This window comes from Pteropus alecto, unplaced genomic scaffold, assembly GCF_000325575.1.
Source record: "Pteropus alecto unplaced genomic scaffold, ASM32557v1 scaffold146, whole genome shotgun sequence".
Taxonomy (NCBI): domain Eukaryota; kingdom Metazoa; phylum Chordata; class Mammalia; order Chiroptera; family Pteropodidae; genus Pteropus; species Pteropus alecto.
In genome coordinates this window covers 21,358,145-21,372,025 of record NW_006442107.1, presented here as the reverse complement: position 1 = coordinate 21,372,025, position 13,881 = coordinate 21,358,145, and the positions used below count along the sequence as shown (strand labels likewise).

The 13,881-nt window shown below is 32.9% G+C and overlaps 1 pseudogene; it reads left to right on the top strand.

Moving 5' to 3' along the window:
• The first annotated feature begins 4,124 nt into the window (after nucleotides 1-4,124).
• LOC112469504 lies at nucleotides 4,125-4,243 on the top strand (annotated as a pseudogene).
• Nucleotides 4,244-13,881: the final 9,638 nt, after the last annotated feature.

Below are 13,881 nucleotides of genomic sequence, written 5' to 3'. Positions count from 1 at the left end.
AAGCAGAGCTTCCATTTACAGACCCTAATTTCTTAGTAAGGTAATCTAATCTTTTTGAAAATTGAAACTGTTTTTGGAGTCTCTACTACATGAACTACAAAAACTGTGATCCTGGATTTGGTTTAGATAAGCTCTAATAACAGAACTATTATAACAACTATTTGTTAACATGTGTTTTTCCTCATGGGGTTTACTCTGATACTAGATTCTCCATCCAAGTGGAACTCAACTGGGGAAGGATATATATATATTTTTAGCATTGAATGCTATTCAAAAGGTAAGAATAGAAGAATACCACCGGAACCCTAAGCCTTCAGAGAATATGAAGGTAAATTAATTACAGTCCTTGCCCCCAAGAAATGTATAATCTAACAGGGTAAGACAGTAAGCAGTGATAACTTACATAAGAGAGCTTCAAACAAAATATAATGTAGATTCTAAAGAAAAAAATCAGTTGAGAGACAGAGGTTGTTGCATTAGAGAAGGTTCTTGAAGGATTTTAATAGGACTATATCAAGGGGAGGGGGAGGAATAGAAAGCTATGGAGAACATCGCAGAGGGCAGGAAAGCATGGGACACTCTTATCCCATTGCCCATGGTCCTGAACATTGATCTATAAGAACCAAATGATTTATCCTTTTCTGAAAAAACAAATTGAGTATTAAAACCACTCCACACATTTTTTAAATTTTGTTTTGGTTTAGATATCACAGCAGTTGATCACTAATCAGTAAGCAAATTCTTAACATTATCTGGGCATAACAATCAAAAGAACCTGAGTAAATCAAGCTAGTTTAACGGTTAACATGAATATACCGGATCTTCCATGCATGATTCACTTTGTTATTTGCCAACTGACCCCAAAGTTGTGGCCCAGGGATAGATAACATGTAAGGCTCAAAGTCAGAACTTACCCCTTAATCAATGTAAACATACTGTTACATACAGCCACTGCCCCAACTTTACCAACAAATTGAGCAACCATTCCCCTGAGAAATACTTGAAGTGAGTATTTATTTGTGAAGTTTCATTATCCATTGTTCACTTCTCCTTTCCCAGTGATATATCTTTCCATGGGAAATGTTGCACAGAAAAACAGACATGATATACATGATGATACCCAAGCAAAACTAAATGTAGCCAAGGAGAGGAGCTTCATCTAGTACAAGAGATACAAGGGCTTTACACTTGAACTTGGACATCCTCTAGTGACCATCTTTCATATCTCTCAGGGTTGCCCTGCCTAAAAAATGGGGCTAATTCAACTCGCCTACATAACTCACAGACAGACACGATGGGAAGATTAATTATTCAGGGTTCATTGAGTGCTTTCAATATGAAAAGCACGATGTATGTCACAAACAGAGGGCTGTGACTTCAGGGGAGAAAATAAACAGCAGGCACAGATGAACTTTTAAAAAACAAAGGCCCTATTCTCATGTAAATACTCAATAATAAAGGCTATAAAAAGAAAGCTGCAGAAAAATAAAATATAAACAGATTATTTTCCACGAGGAGTCAGCAGATTTTATCAAGTTAATAAATTATTACAATAGAGTATATAAAATCAAATTCATGCAGAATCAGACTAGAGAATATAATGCGTGGCTGCTGGGATTATCTGGTGGGAGAGATCTCATTGATTTTTGTATAGCATTGGATCTGGGAGATTTTAAATTAGGCAAGGAAGACAACCCAGTTTGGGTGGGAAAAGCTTAGAGGATCCCGAGGAATAATACAGCCCAAAAGTTATCTCTGAAGGTACAGTTATTTTTAACCTTTCAGACCTGAATGTCATAAAGAGAATTCTGAAAACTGAATGCAAAAAGGAAACATTTTAAGAACTTCGGTATCCGTTTCTCATTGTTATGACCCTAGTATAGAATTAAAAAGGACAGGCAAAGTTTATTGACAATTAAATTGGGATTTGAGAAACATAAAATTGAGCTTGCTTTTTTTTTTTTTTATTTTCAACAGTATCTGAGGAAACAAAGTTGGGTGAATTTTCTCTTGGACTGTAATTTGACTAAGAAAACCTTGTACAAAATAAAGACCATAAGCATCAAATACAAAACATATTAGAGTCAAGTATACCAAATTTAAAAATCAATGGAGACATTATAAGAGCACTAAGGACTTTTAAAAAATGTATCAGTTAGCTATTGCCAAAACAATGCTGCATAACAAACAACCATGAACACTAATGACACACAACAATAAGTACTTGTTTTCATGGTTCTATGAATCAGTTGGGGTGGTTCTGCTTCACATACAAGACTAGATCTGCTCCATGTGTCTCTCATTCTCCTTGAACCATTGAGATAGCCAAGGCATATTTACCTCATACCTCTATACTCAAAACTAAAACTTCCACCTCATTCTGGTAGTCAAAGCAAGAAATATTGCCAAGCTCGAAGTCAAGGAGCAGGGAAGTACACTCCATCCATGTCATGAGGATCCAGCAAAGATGTGAATGCAAGAAGGGTGAAGAAGTGAGCCCAAGAATTCAAATCACATTTTGTTTCAAAGTCACATACCAAAAAAACTCAGGAAAAATAGTCCAGAGACAGAGATCAAGATGAACCTGAGATACAGAAACACAAACTTTTAACAAAATATTTGTTATAATCATGTTTTAAATTTCCTTTTCATCTAAATATATATTTTCATTTATGAATATGTAATTCTAATAGCTGACACTAACTTATTCTCTTCTTACTGATAAAAAAAATCTAAGGCATTTTTCTTTTTAAACTTAAAGAACTTTATAATGGCTCTAGAATATGGAGAGCTTAGCTTCTTTGAGAAGCCTTCCCCACATACTGAAAGATTTGAGAGTGCCATTTCTGCAAATCACAAGTAAACTCTTAAAAAGGTTTCTACCAAGTTACTGCCTCCAACCATAGAGGTGAATTTCATATACATGCATTTTGAGAGTTTCGAACTAAATGGGGAATGAAGGCAGCAGCACCATGACTTCCATACCATCCTAATCAACTCAATAAACTCATCAGAGGCCCTCGGGAAGTTAACTATTAAACACACTTTGAATTCAACTACTCAGAGGATATTTTCCATGTGCAGTATCAACAGTCCTGGTGTAAGTTTTCATCTTTTATCACCAAGATTATTAAAAATCGTTTCTTAAAATATAACCTTAACTAATCAGATAGAAATATTGACAAAGCTCTGTGTAGGTAAAGAAATAAGCACTCTTCAACACTATTGCCTGAGGAGTAAATTTATGCAAATTTTTTGAAAGCCGTCTGGCAAAGTGTATCAGGTAGTTAACTGATATTAAAAATATACCTGTCGACCTAGTAATTCCGCTTCTAGGAATTTAAGATAATTAGCTAAGTACAAAAACTATACATAGAATGTTCATTGTTCCATTGTTTATAATAACAGAGAAATAGAATCTATTAAAATTCTCATCAATGGGGAATATGTTCAATAAGTAATGGTGCTTCTATACCACAGAATATTAGGTAGCTATGAAAAAAAGGAAAACTAATCATGTTAAAATACTCAAGATATATTATTGACTGAAAAGTGGTAGGTTAAAGACCATAATATTATGTATAATATTTATGTATATATTTATGTATACCTGTAAATTCCATATGTGCTTATGCATGTACCAGACTTTTAACAATGATTATATCTAAGAAGAAAGGGTTGTTCAGTGTAGTGGGGATATGGTTACTGTTGACTGGAAGCCTTACTAATAATATAAAAAGTCGATTAACACAGATTTTGTATGTCGTATGTATTGTATACTGTATTCCTATAATAAAGTCAGCTAGAGAAAATATTAAAATCATAAGAAAGAATACATTTATAGTATTTATTGAAAAAAAGTTCACATAAGTAACCCCACAGTTCAAACCCATGTTGTTCAAAGATCAACATTTTCAACATATGAATATAATAAACATATAATATTTCATAAGTATTGATAATTAGAAAAATGTAGCAAAACTGTTAGAAAGTAATGAAGTTTAAGTATTATTACCTTTGTTTATAACATATTAATTTAATTGTAAATTTACACAATTTTAATAATGGCTGGGTTTAGCAACTAGCTCATGAAATTCTTCAGAATTTAAAAATTGGCTCTCATGGTCTACGGCCATGCTACCCTGAACACACCTGATCTTGTCTGATCTCAGAAGCTAAGCAGGGTTGGGCCTGGTTAGTACTTGGATGGGAGACTATCTAGGAACACTGGGTGCTGTAGGTGTAAAAAAAAAAAAAAAAAATTGGCTCTCATGAGCTGGCACAAGCTGGCTGCAGCATATCATTGGTCCAAAGTGCAGAGGTTTGAGCTGGGACATTGAGTGTATAGGTAGTAGTCAAACCAGAGATATTGATCAAATTCCACCGGGGAATATATATCTAATAAGGTAAGAGAAGGTAGTGAGGATGAAATCCTGGAGGAAACCTATATTTAAAGAGCAGGCAGTAAAAAGTGAGCGTGGGGAGATGAGAAATAGCTAGTGAAGTAGAAATGGAGGCTGCAGAGGGATGTCGGAGGCGCCAAGGGAGACAAGCGGCATGAGAAAGAGGAGGTTGTCAGCAGTATGAAACGATACCAAGGTGATCACAAGGAATGAAAACTATCCATTCATTTGTGAATTCACTTGTTCACTTGTTCAACATTTATTGAGAATTCATTTTTGCTAAGCGCTCTGGAGAAGTTAGAAATCTAGTGTATTTAAGTGGGACCTTTTAGCCTTACTCTAGGCTGAGGTGCAAAACACACTCAAAATAAGGTGCTAGCCCATATAATTACGGTTTGCTAAGGAAGCAGCTAAGACTTTTTCCCAATACTCATCTTAGGGGCATAAATGGAGCAGTTAAAGTGATGTGATTAGATTAGACGAAATATAGTATATTTAGTTTCACCTAAGAGGTAGTATTTCTTCCTGGAGATAATTTTACATTTGAGTTTTCAAATATGAAGTGATATAATATGTATTATTCTTTTCAGCCTGAATTTTCTTACATCTTCCTTTCTTTGCTGTGGCAAACTTATTAATGCATCAGACCAAATATGAGTGTACAGATCCCACAGATACTTACCAAGGAGCTCTTGCTATTTATTTTTCATAGGAGAAAAATTATTACTAATAATTACACATGCCAGTACAGAAGTCTATCACCCCTCATGTAAGGACTTTGGAAATGTTTAGAAGTCATGAAATGTTAGTAAAGGAAACAGGTTTAACAGGCAGCTTGATTGAAGATGGTTGAGTGAATATTATACAGTAAGGAAAGCTACTTGGAATGTAACATAATGTTTGGGGAGGGTAATACAGAGAAAGGGAGAAATACTGGGAAATAGAAGGAGCATTGTTAATGTAAAATGGGCATGCGGCCAAGGCTATGAGAGATGTGAAGAGGGAAAAGTCAAAGTAAGTTCATGATGGGAATATCATTATATGTACCATATAGTCGGCTAGATTGGTGAAGGAGCAAAATAACACATGTTTTCCTAGCAAACTGTAGAATTCTAATAGTTTAGCTCTGGGCACAGAATAGAGGATAACAGAGACCAAAATAAAGAGAAGAATGTTGTCATTAATGTCATCATTCATCCATCTGCATTCCCACAAAAATATACTCCCCCAAGGAGACTATTTTTTTTGGCAAGGGGAAACAAGACAAAGTTAGCTATGCTTACTATTTTATAACCATAAAATAATTGCAATGCTATAATTCATTAATAAATCACCAGTACGACCAGGCAAACCTCCCCTGGCCTATTTAAATATGAAATATATTCTTCTATTACATAGCTTAATTGTAGACATTCATATAGGTTCATTATCTCTTATCTGAAACTTCTAGGACCAGATGTATGTGTATACATACAAGATGTGACATGGCACCTCCAGGGGAATCTGAGTCAGATAAAGACAGACTATAAATAATTTCACCATAGGTCATGCCAGATTTTGCAACCAGATGACCCCAGGATGGGTCAGGATTACGGATCTGTGTTGTCTCTGACTTTTACCTCTAACTCATCTGTTTTATTACTTCATTTATCATATATAAATCCTAAATTTCTGCATACATCCTAATTTGTAACCAACATTCCTCGTATACTTTCTTTCAACCAATATTTATGGAACTCATTACATATTAGGCATTAATCTAGACATTGAATGACCAGCAGTAGACAAAAATGAAGTCCCTGCCTTCAGGGAGCTGACAATGTCTCCCTTTGGGTCATGAAGAAATTCATAAATGAGCTACAAGTGATTAAAGAATTGATTCCTAAATCTAGCCATGTCTCCTTAAAAGGCCAGAAACCACATTTTATGTTACACCTATTTATATTATTTGATATTAATATAAAATGTAAGAAGTTCATAGTCAGGCTTGCTATATAGCTCTTTTATGGTACACTTTTAACAAAATTTGGAATACACAGCACATTTATAGTAATACCCTTCTTTCTCTTCCTAAAACTGCTTGTGTCAATATTTTATATTTGGTCAATTTATTGCTTTTATTTAAAAACAGATTTGGTTCTTTTTGGTGATCCTCTGCTTTTTTGTTGTTAATTTATGCTATTTTCTTTATTAGTCTCTTCTAAATCGTTCCTTATATTGCCTTATCTGCATTTAATTTTGTATTCTTCATCTGTATTACTGAGGTAAGTTAATCTTCCATCTTTTTCATTTTTATATAAACGCATTTAAGGCTATTAACTTCTAAGAACTGTTATATCAGCATCTCACAAGTTTTGATTTGAGAACTTTTATTGTAGCTCAGTTCTAATTTTTTAAATTTCCACTGTGATTTTCTCTTTAACCACAAGTTGTTTATTACTTTTTTAAAGTTCTCAGTACATGTACTGCTGTTAGAGAAAGTGATTTATACAGGTTCTTTAAAATATGATCAGACTTTTGTAAATTAGTACAAGGTCTGTACTTGAAAGAATGTATGCTGTCAGGTATAGGATTCTATTTTTATCTATAACATTTTCTGCTTGCAACCAACATAGTAGCACATAGTAGCTAGTGATCAGCTGTGGCTACTAAGTACTTGAAATGTAACTAGTGATGTACTGTGAAGTACAAACTAGATTTCTAAGACTTACTATGAAAAAAGAATGTAAAATGTCTCATAAATTTTTACGTATGTTGAAATAGCATTTTGGATATAGTGGGTTAAAATATATTGAAATAGTTCTGTTTCTACATTTTTAATGTAGCTACTAGAAATTTTTAAATTACATATGGGGATGATATTATACTTTCATTGGATAGAACAGTTCTGTACTCTTACTGTTGTCTATTTGAGCCAAGTTTCTGCTATAAGTAGATTAAAATTTTTCTGCTATGGTTTTGGAGTTTTACATTTTTGCTTGTAATGCTGTTTTTGCTTTCTATATACTAGTTATGTCTTAAATGATGTTTCTGTTTTACTTAGGATCCTTCTTTATTCCTATTAATGTTTTGTCTTTAAATTCTACCTTAGCACACCTGCATCTACTTCTTTTGTTAATTTTTTAGTAGTCTCTTAATAAGAATATAGTTTTCTCCCAATTTGTCTTTTAATAAATAAGCTTAACCTGTTTATTGTAACTACTGATATATTTAGCTTTCTCTATCATTTTCTTTTGTGATTTGTTACTTCTCTTCCTTCATTCCTTCCCTCCATTGGATTTGTACATTTTCTGTTTTTTTTTGCCTCCCCTTTTCCTCTCCCTCCCTCTTTTCTGGCTATATATTTATAAACTGCATATTTGTTTTAATGTTGACTCTTAGATTTCTTATACTTTTAACATTACTCTTACAACCTTGCCTGAATTTTTTTTTCAAAAAAGTCAAGCTTTTTAGTCTATTCCGAGCATGAAAGTCCCTTAGCATGCTTTATCAATTCATTCATCATGATTCCTATCTTTTATCTCACTATTGTTATCAGCTACCTATTTATAACAAAAATTCAAAAACCAGTGACATACAATAAACATTTAGCTTATGGATCTGCAGAGCCTAGATCACCTGGGCTATACTTGCTTATGCATCTGTGGTCAGCTGGCTGGTTGGCTATCGTCTACTGATCTTGGTTGGAAGTTGGCCAGTGTCAATTGTTCTGATTTGGTTTTGCTCATGTGTCTCACATCCCTTCAGGTTAGCCTGGGCAGATTTCCATGGCAAACACTGAGGCAGAGTAGAAGCAGAACTACACCAGTGCTTTTACAAGATCCTATATGAATCACATCTGCTAATATCCCACTGGCCAAGGCAATTACATAGCCAAACTCAGAATCAAAGGACAGGAAAACTAACTCTGCCTCTTTAGTGAGAGGAACTGCAAAATCACATGGCAAAGGGGCAGGAACTCAGAAAAGGGTAAAGAATTGAGGTCATGAATGCAGTCAACCTATCACGTTTAACTTTACCTTTTCTTTGCACCCAGAAAAGATGCTACCTATTAATAATTTTGACGAATATTATGTAACCTCTATTCTTTTCTGCATCCTACACCTTTTTCTGAATTATTTTCATTTTTATTGAAGTACATCTTCAATGGATGATAAACTCTTGGTCTTTGTAAGCCTAAAAATTTTTTACTTTTCCCTCACTATAGAATTATAGTTTAGCTGTTTTAACACTTTGATTGAATTATTTTCCCTCAGAACCTGAATCCTATCTTTTTTGATTGCAGAAAATTGTCTAAATTTTACTTCTTTATAAGTAATATACTTTTTCTCTCGTGTAAATTTTTTTTCTTTCTAAACACTATAATAATGTATCCGACCATGGATTCATTTTTCTTTGCCCTGACTGGACTTAGGGTAAGTCCAATCTTACTTACAATCTGAGTAGTCATAGATTCAACTGTGGAAAACTATCAGCTTTTATTTTATTTTTTTAATGTATTGCTTTCCTACCAATCCTTCATTCCCTTCTTCTGGAGATACCTTATTAAAATTTCGCATTCGCTTCTATATAATTTTTTTAACCCTTTTGTTTCTTTGTGCTCTAGTATGAGACAATTTCTCAGACTATCTAATTTACAAATTTCCTCTTCAACTGTGTCTACAGTTTACACTAATTGAGCTTATTTTAATATTTTTCTTGTAAGATTTGTTTTTATAATTTTAGTGCTAATTGTTTTATAATTTCATTATCTACTTGAGGATATATGAGTAAATTTATTTCCTTGTGCAGTCTTAACATTAATATTTTAAATTATCAGACTGTTCCATAAAATTAATTTTATGTGGTCAGAATACATGTTCTGTTAAGTGTTTTTCCTGATGTGTTTTGCAAATTTAGTTCACAGGCTTATTAAAAGTAGGAGGTTTTACTTGACTGTTTTTTCTCTTCTCCACCCTTCTTTCTTCCTTTTGCACTTCCACTTGTGCCCCTGGACCCTTACACCAAATCCAGAACCAAATCTTTTGAGAACTTCTTCCCTACAATGACTATTTTAGGAATACTTTAGACCTATAATTACCAAGTTACAGAATACCTTGGTTCAACTCTAGATCAAGAGGCTAAATATGTATTTTTTAGCATTATGCTCAGCTTCCTCAAAACAAGATCTTAGGTAATGGTCAGCAGCAAGCTTTATAAAGCCTTGTGTGTGTTTTATAAGAGGGAATAGTGGGTGAAGAGTCACGTTGTAGCCCTGATTTCAAGCAGTAAATCTGGCTCCAATATCCGATCCTTTGTAATATTTTTAGTTTCTATTACTTTGTAGGAGCCAATTTCTTAAGAACTACTACTATCTTCTCTACTTGGAACTCAAGAGACCCATGGTTTCAGCCTCACTCACCAATTTACATTTTTGCTCCATTTTTGATCCATAGTTACGCTCACCTTGTTTGAGCCTGGCTATCTTTGGTTTGGTTTACTTGTTTTATCTAATAGTAGTAGTATGCGCTTGAAGAGGGTACATCAAAGCATGAAATACTGCCTTCTTGACCAGAAGTCTACATGGAGTGTTCACACACACACACACACAGACAAACCAAAAACAAAAAAAACCTGAAACTATACACATTCTTCCTGGCTTTAAGTGACTGACCTTCTTGTTCACTGTTTCCAAAGAAATTTTTAAGTCAAAATGACATATTTTAGTGATATCCATGATTAATATAAACTGTTATCTTCCAACACACTATGGCACATTATGGTGCAAAGCCATTTATTGATCAGAACATTTAGGTAGATTTTATTTCAAAGAACCAAAGAGTTAAGTGCCACTGATTTGCAGCTTGGAATTCAATTCCTTATGAAATCCAGTTGTAACTTATTAAAACTCAAAATGCTTTTGGGGGAGGGGTATGGAGGATGAATGACTTTCAGAATAGCCTGAGAGTTGTGAATAAAGAAAAACATTGCTGTGTTTATTTAGAGAGTATTACCCCTTGGAGCCAGCATTTGCACTAATGCATTTTACATTAGCGTGCCGCATCAGGAAATCCTGACTTTTTGGTGCCAAGGGGGTAATTAATATCAGTTCATGTTTTCAAAATGGTTGTGTTTATGTGGGAATGAGGACTGAGCACTAACATGTAGAGCCTGAAGTATGAAAGCTTGCTGCGAAGTGAGATCTCGGGAAAGAATGGAATACTGAAATTACTGAACAGGAAATAGGACTTCTATGGATAGAATGATATTAGTACTGAAAAGAAGCCACAGCCACACTTTCTTGCTCTTAATTTACTAAGCATTAACAGAAATAATTCCCTAGTATAGTCATATTGATAGAAGATAAAATCTTTGATAGCTCTAAACAGTATTTTGAACCACTGATATCAGGAGTCCTAAAAAGTTTTTTAAAAATTGATGATGTGCATTAAATACTACATGAAAAACAATCATTATTCCAAAATACCCTTCCCTAGCTAATATAGTTATACCTCTTGTAGATATAAAATTCTTTATAGTTCCCTAAGCTGAATAAGAAGAGCTACTATAGGTGTAAAATCAAAATGCTTTTAGTACATCTTTTTTTTCCAGAAGAAAAGTTGGCAAGGAAACTATAATCAAAGTACACAGTTCATATGGTGAAAGTCAGAAAACTTTATGGAAAAAGCAAGCAGTAGAGAAAAAACTCCAAAGAACAAAATTAAGTTAAAACCTAAGAGATTTTATGAAGTCCTATCTAAGTCTAAAAATAAGGACTTAGAAAACATTCTATTTATAAAACCTTTAACTGTACAAATATCAAAAAGATGGTAACTTTTAAGTATATTTTTACCAATATTTCAAATTAAATCTATTGCTACTAAATACAGCATCCAATCCATGCAAGTAATGGAAAGTGAGGACGATCTTAAAGGAAATATAAAGAATTTTGTCCTACTTCATTAATCAGAAATATGAACTAAATGATTATGAAGTATGTCACACACACACATTAATCTATCATTCCTAAACACTATGATTCCACACAGAATATGAAATGACACTTCACTACATGACCCTAACAGTAAAGTCTAGGCTTTGCTGCTATAACAAAGACCTTAATAAAATAGAAGTATTATTTCTCTCATGTCAAAGTCCAAGCTGATAGGGGAGTAGAAGAGTGGGTTTCATGAGGCCATTCAGGAGACTTTTGATTCTGTCTAGTTGTACTGCCATTCTCTAGCGTATTTCTCCACCTGTAAAGCCAAAGCTCACCAATAATATGTCATGTTACAGCCATTGGGAAACAGAAAACAGAAAATGGAGCACACTTTTAAGGATGTGATTTAGCAGCTGCATACATCACTCCAGCTCACAGCCTGCTGGCTGAACCTGAAGTCACACAACTAAACCTCACTGCAAAGAAGGCTGTTAAATGGAGTCACTAGGTAGGTAATGTGCTCACTCAAAACTTGGGGATTATTTTTAAGAGAGAATAATATTTGGAAATAATCAATATTCCCTAAGAGATTAAAAATGATAAAAACCTCCCAGAATATTCAGAATTGTTTTATTCATCTATTTTAACTTCAAATAATTATTTTTGTACTGTTTCATGAGAAACAGTACATTAAAATATATTATCATAGCTAAAGATTACAGCCTAAACATAAATGCATCACTCATATATCTAACTTCTTAAATTATGGCTCCCTAACAGGAAAAAGATAAAATTAAACAAACGAACAAAAAAAAACCATGCACATTTATCCACATATATCCATAATTATATGACACACACATGCACTTATATATGCATGTATATATGTATGTATGTATGTATGTGTATTTGTGTGTGTATATCCCTCTCTCATTCTCAAGTTTCCCAAACTGAGCAATAAATTACACGACCGCTCTATTTATAGGTCTTTATTGCATTAATGAAAATTATACTACATTGTCTATTTCTGAAACTTAGCGTTTTAAACAATAAAAAAAAATTTGGTATTGATTTAATTTTGTGGTAGTAATCAAAACAAGATACACTGGGGCAGCTATTAAGATAATTAAAAGGGAACAAAAAATTAAAAGGGAACAAAAAATTACTTTAAAACTTAAAGTAAAAACCTCCAAGATGTTCTAGTCATTTTATATAAAAACACATTTCAGTAATTCTCTATTAAGAAGCCAGTCATTGTTTATACCCTGGCAGTTAACTCTTATCTAATAAAAAACACCTTGCTAAAAGGAAAAAAACACAACTTTATGCCAATTATAAGAAGGTATACTTACAAGAATATAACTAGTCTTTGAAATAGCATAAATCCAACATGCCTCGACTATAATTAATCTTTTATATAAACAGAATAAGGTGACATCTCACATCATTAGTTTATTCAATAAATGTGAAACTGTTTATCCAAAGAACAGAGTTAATACTCTATACTATGTACAACAAATTTTAGAACAGAAATAAATGAGAATATTTTTAAACATTTGGAAGTTAGTAACCTTGCAACAAGCTATGAAATTAACTATATAAAATCTTAAAATTTTAATACAGTGAAATACATCTTAGCCAAAGTTAAAAAATAATGAACAGACTGAAGAGATGTGCAATAGAGAATAAAGATTAATGTGTATATAGAGAAAATCATACATAATTATACATATATTTGTGTATATGTCTTTATATTATTTCCTCTATTGCTTACACAACATCCCAATAGAAAAATGGACAAAGGCATTTCAGAGGAAAAAATAATAGAGTGTCATTAAGCTTTTCAAAAGATGCTCAAACTTATAAATAAATCAAATGTAATTCAAATTAAATTCTGAGATAGCATGTTTTTAAAAGCCTACTAGAATTGCAAAAATTAACATGACTAATAATAGGGTGTTGACAAGAATATAACATTTAGGGGGACATTTTTTAAAAATGTACATAGCCTTACACCTAACAAATTAGAAATTTCCTGTATAGACATACACTAATGAGCATACCAAAATAAAATCTCGCCAAATAGCTTATGAAAGCTTTATCTTTGCAGTAGTAAAAAAATTAGGAATACAAGAATATAGAGCATTTAGGATATTTCTAAGTTTGGGAAAAAAAAAGAAGTTGCACAAAATAGTATTGCTAGTATAATTCAAAAGACAAAGCAATAAATATATGTTGGCTTATATGTGCAAAATAGAGTTAGAAGAAATTTAACAACCCTTTTAATAACTGTCACTTTAAGAGATGAAATTATGGAGAATGTTCCCTTTCTGTATAATCTATTTTTGCCAATGTCTTAATTATTTAACAGGAATGACTATTTAAAATGAAAGAATAGGCAGTGATTTATTTATACAATTTCTGAGATGGTTTTTAATTCACTGTTAACACTGAAAATACAAAATCTGAGACACAGGAAGAACCTTTGAGTATCAAGGGTTCTTTAAAAGAGTACTTGTCTTTTAGAGATACTTACAGAATAATTAAAGGACATAGTGT